Consider the following 10,810-nt stretch of genomic DNA (forward strand, 5'->3'; position numbering starts at 1 on the left):
GTTTTAATTATGCTAATTAGAATTCAACGGGGGCGCAGACATCAACTCTAGGTTTTTTTAAAGCAGCTGATACTGGGGGAATTTCCGTTGGAATTTCCAATTCCAACGATAATAACAATCAATCAATAGCTCTGAACAATTCCCGAGGTTTGTAAGACCATGGGTATAATAATAATTAGTCAAAGACTCAGCTTATGCAAAAGGTTAGTACAGTTTATTCAGAGAACGTTCTAAAGTCAAGAATACAAAACAATTCATTTTATACTGACTTCTCACGCCCACACATTCACACAGCCATACGCACACACACACACACACACAAACAGACGCACATACACGCATACCCACACACACATGCACACAAACAGACGCACATGCACACATACCCACACACACATGCACACAAACAGACGCACACACATGTCCTGCTACCCAGTCGCCAGAGCTTTGTGACCTTGTTCTTGACACGTACTCCCTGTTCTCCACCAATCTCTAGTCAGGTCGGCACCAAGCTCAGACAGTCTGTGTTTATTATAACATAAAGACATTGTCTTTACCCTAATTCTGACTAGGACTACACATTTATTGATTATGATTTTATACATTCTAATCACTTCCTTACAATCATATGTTTCAGGGCGGAATATTCTAATAATTCAATTAACCGATAATTCTTACCTAACATACGGTCAAACGTTCTTTCATTGGCAATTTCCCTGTTATATCCAGCATGCTGCTATTTTTAAACTGTTATGCAAGGATTGGTAATTTACCGTTTTTATATCAGCTCCTTGGGAGGGGTGGAAATATCTGAGTTGTGACCTTACAAACGTGATCCAAAGTGCTAATTTCAAGCAGCACTATTTAAATGTCTAGGTCTTGTCTCCTGTCTGATACATTTGTACTTGGTCTTAACTCGGTCTCGAACAGTGAGGACTCATCATTTCTTCCCAAGACTAGCTGTGACTAGCAGAGTAAATAACTCCTTTTATCAGCTTCCATTCAGTCAACCCATAAAACTGCTTCGGCCATGCCAAATATATACACTCCTTTCTAGATACATTATTACAGTATCTTAACAGCCATGATATATTTTATAGACATGTTTGCGCAGTGACAAACCTACAGAATAGGCCTTCATTTTGTGACAGGTTTGTGATTCTGAAAGGACAGCAACTGTAATACCAGCACACCCATTTAGGAGAGTGCACTTTTTGCAAAACAAAGGGCCAATGGTGTAGTGGAGGCTACAGTATATGCAGATATAAGCCGAATACCCACTTTTTTTTCAGTGGGCATTGCGTATACTCCTAAATCATGACTGATACGTATAAAAGTAGTGTAGTGGAGGTATATGACTTATCAATTATCTAGTACAATAGAGAAATCATGCAACAAGTACACTATATAATCGCAGAGTATGTGAAATATATTCACATGCGCGCCTCACACATAGTCAAGTTTCAGAGGAACATCATCTGCAGGCAGCAAGAGTGTGCAGCTCTCAGAAGAATGACATCGGTAGTTGGTAGGAGAGAAGTTTCAACTTATGATATCTACCAGTAAATGCTAACTAAAGCAACAATGGGTATGCAAACGAGGTATTGAAAAGTTTTAGTCCGAAGTGTTGGTTAGTAGGCTAGGCTATTTGTGATGTGCAATTGTCATCATGCCTGTTTGCATCAGGGGCGTAGACATGGATTGGCCCACCCACTGGGGAGCCAATCAGCCCAATCAGATTGATGTAAGATGGCGCCGACAGATATGGCAGCTCTGCTTCTAGCTCCTAAGCAACTTTGCAGTATTTGTAATTTTTTTACGTGTTATTTCTGTCATTATTAGCCCAGAAATGTTTTTGTTTTATTACATACAGCCGAAAATAACTTTTGGATATCAGAGCGGTGGTAACTCACCAACATTACATCCAAGAATACGACTTTCCCGAATGGATCCTTTGTTCGTAGCCCCCAGGGCAATTGAACTTACTCCAGTGGCTGCTCCATAACACCACCGGCGGAGAAGAGGTTTTTGGAGTGGACTTCTAGTCCGACTCAGTAGGCTTGCACCATCCACCGCTTCCATGTATATTATTTGCTAATGTTCAGTCTCTGGATAATAAAGTAGACAAGCTCAGGGCAAGGATCTCCTTCCAGAGAGACATCAGGGATTGTAACATACTCTGTTTCAAGGAAACATGGCTCTCTCGGCATATACTGTCACCATCCATACAGACATTTGGGTTCTCAGTACATCGCGCAGACAGGAATAAAGAACTCTCTGCAAAGAAAAATGGCAGGGGTGTATGTTTCATGATTAACCACTCATGGTGTGATTGTGATAATATACAGAAACCCAAGTTCTTTCCTAGAATACTTCACAATCAAATGCCGACTCTATTACCTCCCAAGAGAATTCACTTCGGTTATAGTCACAGCTGTGAATTTTCCCCCTCAAGCTGATATTACGACGGCCCTCAGAGAACTAGACTGGACTTTATGCAAACTGGGATCCACATATCCTGAGGCCACATATATTGTAGACTACCGAAGTTCTACCAACACATTGACTGTAGTACTAGTAAAACATTGGACCACTGCTACTCAACCTTTCAAAATTCCTACAAGGCCCTCCCCTTCCTATAGTCAGAAACTCAAACAGGAAGTACCCATGCTAAGGTCTATTCAACGCTGGTCTAACCAATCGGAATCCATGCTTCAGGATTGTTTTGATCACGCAGACTGGGATATGTTCCGGGTAGCCTCTGAGAATAACATTGATGAATGCACGGATACGGTGACTGAGTTCATCAGGAAGTGTATAGGAGATGTTGTACCCACTGTGACTATAAAAACCTGCCCAAACCAGAAACTGTGGATAGACGGCAGCATTCGAGCAAAACTGAAAGTGTGAACCACTGCAGTTAACCATGGCAAGGTGACTGGGAATATGGCCGAATACAAACAGTGTAGTTATTCCCTCCATAAGGCAATCAAACAGGCAAAAGGCCAACACAGAGACAAAGTGGAGTCGCAATGCAACAGCTCAGACACGAGACGTATGTGGCAGGGTCTATAGACAATCATGGACTACAAAGGGGAAACCAGCCTCGTCGCGGACACTGACATCTTGCTTCCGGAAAAGCTAAACACCTTCTTTGCCCACTTTGGGGATAACACAGTGCCACCGACGCGGCCCGCTACCAGGGACCTCAGACTTTCCTTCTCCGTGGTCAACTTGAGTAACCCTCACAAGGCTGCCGGCCCAGACAGCATCCCTAGAGCATACGCAGATCAGCTAGCTGGAATGTTTACGGACATATTCAACCTCTCCCTATCCCAGTCTGCTGCCCCCACTTGTTTCAAGATGTCCAACATTGTTCCTGTACCCAAGAAAGCAGAAGTAACTGAACTAAATGACTGGTAATCATGAATTGCTTTGAGAGGCTAGTCAAGGAACATATCACCTAACCTGACACCCTTGACTCACTTCAATTTGCTTACCGCCCCAATATATCCACAAATGATGCCATCGCCATCACACTGCACACTGCCCTATCCCATCTGGACAAGAGGAATACCTATGTAAGAATGTTGTTCATTGACGAGAGCTCAGCATTCAACAGCATAGAACCTTCCAAGCTCATCATTAAGCTCAGTGATCTGGGTCTGAACCCTGCCCTGGCCTTGAATCGGTATCCCTTTAGGTGGTCTCAAACACAGCACTGTATTTAAGAACAGCCAAAATCTGATTTCAACAGTAACGTGGTTGGTTATTGCACAAATTTTGACAAGGTAAACGCAGCCTATCCAGCCGTGATGCGCACAATTGCTCATTTTACATTTCATATGTTCAAACCCCAAGCCCCCCGTAGGCTAGCCTTACCCTGCTATAATAAAGGTTGGTTCAACAACAATGTGTTGTGTCTTTTCTATCCTGGAGATTTCATGATATCATTACATTTTACATGTATTTATTTTTGTTGTTGTTCTGTTAAATAGATTGCTTGGTTTTCGTAAAATGTTATTAAGACCAAACTTATTGGAATGATTCACCATCTTGGTTTTATTGGGAGAACGTCCATGGCGCGAATACAATGCAACTTCTGGAGAAGTGTTAATGCGATCTGTAAGATTGTTCCAATATGTTTATAAAACATCCTGGGAGCAGTTTAACGGTGAGTGGACTTGCATTGTTTTAGTAGTACAGTATACGCCCACGGGGAGCAATTGTTAAGCATAGCATCTTTAAAAAAAGTTGTCTTTTCGTTTTGTTTAGAATTTGATTATATTATTCAAGCTTTCTCAATAATGAATTTAATCTTGCTTATTGACAACATTTAGTATATCCATGCTCAGCCATAATGTGATTAATAGTAGGCCTAGCACCTACAGTATATCAGTGCGAATGCTGTCTATATATTTCCATATTGAAGTTATGCTATTACTTATAACAATGTGGACTGCAAACAAGTTCATGTATTTAAAAAAAGATGGGATAGGTCTACATTTTGTTATTTGTTTCTGTAAGCTATTTAACAAACTCAAAATCAAATCAAATTGTATTTTTCACATGCGCTGAAAACAACAGGTGTAGACCTTACAGTGAAATGCTCACTTATAAGCCCTTAACCAACAATGCAGTTTTAAGAAAAATAAGTGTAAACTGAAGTAAAAAATAATTAAAAAATAAAGAAGAAAATAGAAAAAGAACAAATAATGAAATATAAATAAAATAACAGTACTAAGGCTACATACAGAGGGTACCAGTACAGAGTCAACGTGCGGGGGCACAGGTTAGTCGAGGTAATTGAGGTAATATGTACATGTAAGTGACTATGCATAGATAATAAACAGAGAGTAGCAGCACCGTAAAAATGGAGCTGGGGGGTGCAAATAGTCAATGCAAATATTCCGGGTAGCCATTTGATTAGCTGTTAAGTCTTATGGCTTGGGGGTAGAAGCCTTTGGAACGAGACCGTTTGCAGTGCAGTAGCAAAGAGAACAGTCTATGAAGGTCCTGAATGGCAGGAAGCTTGGCCCCAGTGATGTACTGGGCCTTAGGCACTACCCTCTGTAGTACCTTGCGGTCGGAGGCCGAGCAGTTGCCATACCAGGTGGTGATGCAATCAGTCAGGCAGGATGCTCTATTTTTGAAGATCTGAGGACCCATGCCAAATCTTTTCAGTCTCATTAGGGGGAATAGGTGTTGTCATGCACTCTTCACAACTGTCTTGGTGTATTTGGGTCATTATAGTTCTTTGGTGATCATGACACCATGGAACTTGAAGCTCTCAACCTGATCCACTGCAGCCCGTCGATGACAATGGGGGCGTGCTCGGCCCTCCTTTTCCTGTAGTCCACGATCATCTCCTTTGTCTTGATCAGGTTGAGGGGGAAGTTGTTATCCTGGCACCACACTGTCAGGTATCTGACCTCTTCCCCATAGGGAATCGTTGCCAGTGATCTGGCCTACCACTGTTGTGTTGTCGGCAAACTTAATGATGGTGTTGGAGTCGTGCCTTGCCATGCAGTCATGGGTGAACAGGCAGTACAGGAGGGCACTGAGCATGCACCGCTGAGGGGTCCCTATGTTGATCAGCGTGGCAGATGTTTTATTACCTACAGTAAGGGAATTTTAATGTTTGTGCTTTTCTCTTATCTCGTTTATGTATTCTATTCATGTGCTGTTCTAATAATCAATTTCTATGTACATGCAAGTGACTGATTTAACGAATCCTCACTGTTAGTAGCTGCAATTTGTCAGTACGCCCAGACCTTGTTTTGAGAATGAACAAAGATATCTCCATTTCAACGTCTCAGCTTAGAGAGAAGAAGCCTCATGAGGTATTGGTCTTTCACATGTTATGAACCAGTATTAGTCTGTCACATGGATGAAACAAAATGGTCATTATTAATTAATTATACTAAATCATGCAAATATAACTTGTCTGTGTATAGCCGTATATATCAAATCAAATCAAATGTTATTGGTCACGTACACATGGTTAGCAGATGTTAAATTTGAGTGTAGTGGAATCCTTGTGCTTCTAGTTCCAACAGTACAGTAATATCTAGCGGGTGGGTCTGGGGTTTCTGGGATAATGGTGTTGATGTGAGCCATGACAAGCCTTTCAATTCATGGCTATAGACGTGAGTGCTATGGGTCGGTAGTCATTTAGGTAGGTTACCTTGGTGTTCTTGGGCACAGGGACTATGGTGGTCTGCTTAAAACATTTTGAAACATATAAATGGACTAAGATTGGGATTTAAGTTGATACCAAGGCAATACATAAAATTCTGTAAATGCACAACTTGAAATAACCACATATTTAGCTATGGAGCATGTTCTGATTGTATAACGAATGCGCTGAGAGTCGGGAAGCAAGTACAGGGAGTGAGTGTTTAGTAAATAAACGTAACAGAAAACAAGGAACACAAATAACGCACTGACATGGAACAGAGTCAATAACACCTGAGGAATGAACTAAGGGGAGTGACAGATATAGGGAAGATAATCAAGGCGGTGATGGGAGTCCAGGTGAGTGTTATGAAGTGCTGGTGCATGTGTCGATGGTGACAGGTGTGCGTAATAATCAGCAGCCTGGTGACATAGAGGCCGGAGAGGGAGTATACATGACAGTGCCCCCTCCCTGACGCGGACCTCCAGCCGCAGGACGCCGACAAAAGGGACAATCCTGGGGATCAGGAGCGGACCGGTCACCTCTGCTGATGTGCGGGAACCTGTCGAGCCAGCTGGGGGCGCGGGAGCCCGGCGACCTAGAGCAACGAAGGAGCAGACGAAACAGTACCCCCTCTCCAACGCACGACTCCAGCCTCAGGACGCCGACCAAAGGGACGATCCCGGGGTTGAGGAGCAGACCAGTCGCCTCCACCAAGGCACAGGAACCTGACGAGAAGCCTGAAGCACCGGAGCCTGGCGAGCCAGCTGTGGCATGGGAGCCTGCCGAGCCCACCGAGTCTTGCGTAATACTCAGCAGCCTGGTGACCTAGAGGCCGGAGAGGGAGTATACATGACAGAATGGCCAGTGCGGGGTTAAGACTCAACACACCTACAACTTATTTATTAATCAAAGCTCAGCCCTTTTCGCACCACTGCCAGTTGCAAAATATGTCAGAGACACCGCAGAACCCACATCGCTTAGATTTACCATTGCTTTTGGTTGGTAAAATCGAGCCCAGAGACAGAGAGAGCTTGTCAAGACTGGACTGAATTTGAAATCTTAAAATTCAAGCCATCCTTACTGCTCATTAAATAATAATGGACTGCTTCGGGAAAAGCAAGCTTTAAAAGCGATCGCTTGCCGCATCACAATTTTATGAGTGACGCAAAGTGGGACAACAACTGACAAGGGGGAGGACAGATAATTTGTGACCAATGTCAGTGGTCAAAAAATTGAGAGGTCGGTGTTTGCTCCATATGAAAGATGTGTATGTGTGGAGGAGGACTGGGGGAAGGAATTATACTGTGGGATGTGTGCCTCTGCGACATGCTTATCATAAAACCACACCTCATCAAAACCTCTGATCTTGGTGGCGAACACTCAATTACTAACCTGTTTAGAAGGTTGGAATCCTATGAAGCACAGTAGACTGATGAGGCTACAGTAATATTGCTAGTGTCAAAGCTGTGTGCTGGGAAACCTTGGTACTGTAGTGCATGTGTAAAGTTAGGGCTGTAATACTAATTTGAGCTTCATCTTGGCTTTTTTGGCTTTATACTTCTCACATTTATAACAATATTTTTGTGTTTAATTAGACTTTGGGAATCACACACTCTTTAAAAAATACCATGATTTGCTCAAACAACAATGTAACTCTGCATGGTAAAAAATACTCAACATCACCGAACAGGGCCATTTGTTGAAATGAGACTCAAATTGTGCTAGGTTTAGTTCAGAGACATCACTAAGCTGTCGGAGAGACCTTGAACAAGCTGCCTCTCATGTTCTGTGCACTTTGCGCAGCAGTGTATTTGGGGAGAAGACTGTGTCATTACATGCATTGTTAGGCACTGTGATTACTCAGAGACATTTCTGACATAGCAGTGCTTTGACAGCTCACATCATGTGTGGAAGAACTATGGAGGAAGATGGAAGGAGAAGGAGGCGGGAGGAGGGAGAGAGCTCAGGGCAATGCTTCAATGTCAGAGCTGAGCTATATAGTTCATTATCAGCACCCTTCCTGTCATGTCACCAGGCAGCTCAAGTCTCCCTCCTCTCGCCCTTTTGTCTCCGCTCAGTAACACTTTATGGGAGGATTTCGTCTCAAGTCCCTAGGAAAAGACTCAGCATGGTGACTTCATACCACACTCATCCATGATGTGGGCAGCAGGTATTTGTATTTATTATGGATCCCCATTAGCTGCTGCCAAAGCAGGAGTTACTCTTCTTGGGTTCCAGCCTAGCGTTTAGAGCTTTCAGCCAGTAACTGAAAGGTCACTAGTCCCAGAGCCAAGGAAGTAAACAATCTGCTGATTTGCCCTTGATTTTGAATTTTATTAACACTTGAAGTATGAAAAGAATATCTAAACAAATTATTTGATTAAAAACTATTTTTGCCTTACTGCTATTAGCCCATACAGTACAAAAACATTTAAAAACAAATTCCCTACATGGAACAAGAGATAGTTCCCCCCCAGAAAAATCAGAGAGATATAAGAAAGATCAGGAAACTTTGTATTTACAAACCTCTTAAATGTAATGGCAAAATGTAACATTTTGCCTAAATCGACATACCCAAAAGTAACTGCTATTCATGTGTAATTACATGATTCTGACATGCAAATATTTTGAAAGAAGACATCTTGGAGATTATGAGGAATTGATCAGACGATACATATGAGCTACATAGTTCAGAATACACAAGATCAAGCACACACAAAATAAGCTTTTAAATGTTTTTTATTTTGAAAGTCATCTTTCATTGACAAGCTATAAAGTGAATTATTGATGACTAGAGCTGGAAACACATCAGATGGCTTCCACAAAATCTGAAAAAAATGGGATTGATAGACCTAACAACTAGAAATGGGGATCTGGATGCCTACAGCGTGTAAGTGTACTTTCAATGTTACCATCCACCCCCTTTTTTAAAATTTTCACCTGAAATGACATACTCAAATCTAACTGCCTGTAGCTCAGGCCCTGAAGCAAGGATATGCACATTCTTGGTACAATTTGAAAGGATACACTTTGAAAGGAAAGACAAGTTTGTGGAAATGTGAAAGGAATGTAGGAGAATAAAACACAATTTAACTGGTAAAACATAATATAACGCTAAAAACAACCGTTCTTTTGTATTTTTTTGCACCATCTAAATGCAACAGAAAGGCCATAATGTATTATTCCAGCCTAGTTGCAATATACATGTTGGCCACTAGATGGCAGCAGTGTGAGTGCAACATTTTAGACTGATCCAATGAACCTGCTAAGCTTTATCTTGGCCAGGTCGCAGTTGCAAATGAGAACTTGTTCTCAACTAGCCTACCTGGTTAAATAAAGGTGAAATAAAAAAAATAAAAAATAAAACAAAGTCTTACCTTTCCACCGAGGGGTCATATTCGTGTGTAGCCCAAACTGTTCGGACGCTACAGACAGAAGTTGGCAGATCGGATGTACCGAACTCAGACGAGTCCCAAGACGCTTGTGGGGTTCGTAGAGCAAAACAGAGACCACCATCGTGTGGTCGGTAACACTTTAGTTGACACCCTGTCATAATATGTCAAAACAGCTGACATAACTTGTCATAACCTGTCATAATATGGTCATGACCCATATATTTATACCTGTTGTAACATATGTTGCGTTATTTTCTGAACAGTTATGACACCTAAATATGAGCTTCAGCATGAACATTTATTTAAATTCATTTTTTCCGGCCAAGAAGTTTCCTTTCTTTTGAAAGTGTCTTTCTTAAATCCTTTGTTGTTGTAATTAATTATTTACAGTCATGCTTTTTCCCATCATATTTTAAACAACTTTATGTCACTGTCATGAAGCATTAAGACCATCATAATTATATAAGCCAGATAGGCCTATCACGTACATGCCCTTACATCAGTCATCAGTCAAAAAGAGGGTGTCTTGTCCAGCTCCTGAAATCTGCTCCTGCATTCATCCTAGTCATCATCAACAGCACATAGGGGTAGCTGCATGTCTGACATAAATGTATGCACAATTACAATGAAAATTGCACATGGTGATTTAAAAAAAAATATATAACATCAACATACTGTTGACACATAGGCTATGTTTTGCCTTATGCGGTAGGTTTTCTGGGTTTTCACACTCTTATGTAGGTGTCATAACCAGCCATTAAATAAAGCAATATATGTCAAAACAGGTCTAAATATATGTGTCATGATGGTTTATGACAAGTTATGTCAGCTGTTATGACATATTATGACATGGTTATCACCATGTCATAATGTGTTATGACGCTGGGTGTCAAGTTAAGTGTTTCCCATCTTTCCATAGAGGGGTCACAAGCAGATGATTTTGTGAGAAGACCGATTTTTGGGATGTCTCATGGTCTGACAAACACCGCTCTACCTCTGTCACCTTTCACCCGAGATGCGGAAGTGCGACAAAGGCGGATGCGGTGGATTGAGACTGGTGTCGCTAGCTTCAAAAAAGAAAAACAGGTATCTCTAGCTTAACCTGATGGATTTTGATGGGGGATTTATTTATCATGCTAATTCGATGTATGCGGGGGCGTGGACATGAACCTTATGGGGTTAATACACAGCAAATGAAACTGACAATGTTACACAATAAGAGGAGTTTTCTCAC

The sequence above is a fragment of the Oncorhynchus kisutch genome, linkage group LG4 (genome assembly GCF_002021735.2).
Source record: "Oncorhynchus kisutch isolate 150728-3 linkage group LG4, Okis_V2, whole genome shotgun sequence".
Taxonomy (NCBI): domain Eukaryota; kingdom Metazoa; phylum Chordata; class Actinopteri; order Salmoniformes; family Salmonidae; genus Oncorhynchus; species Oncorhynchus kisutch.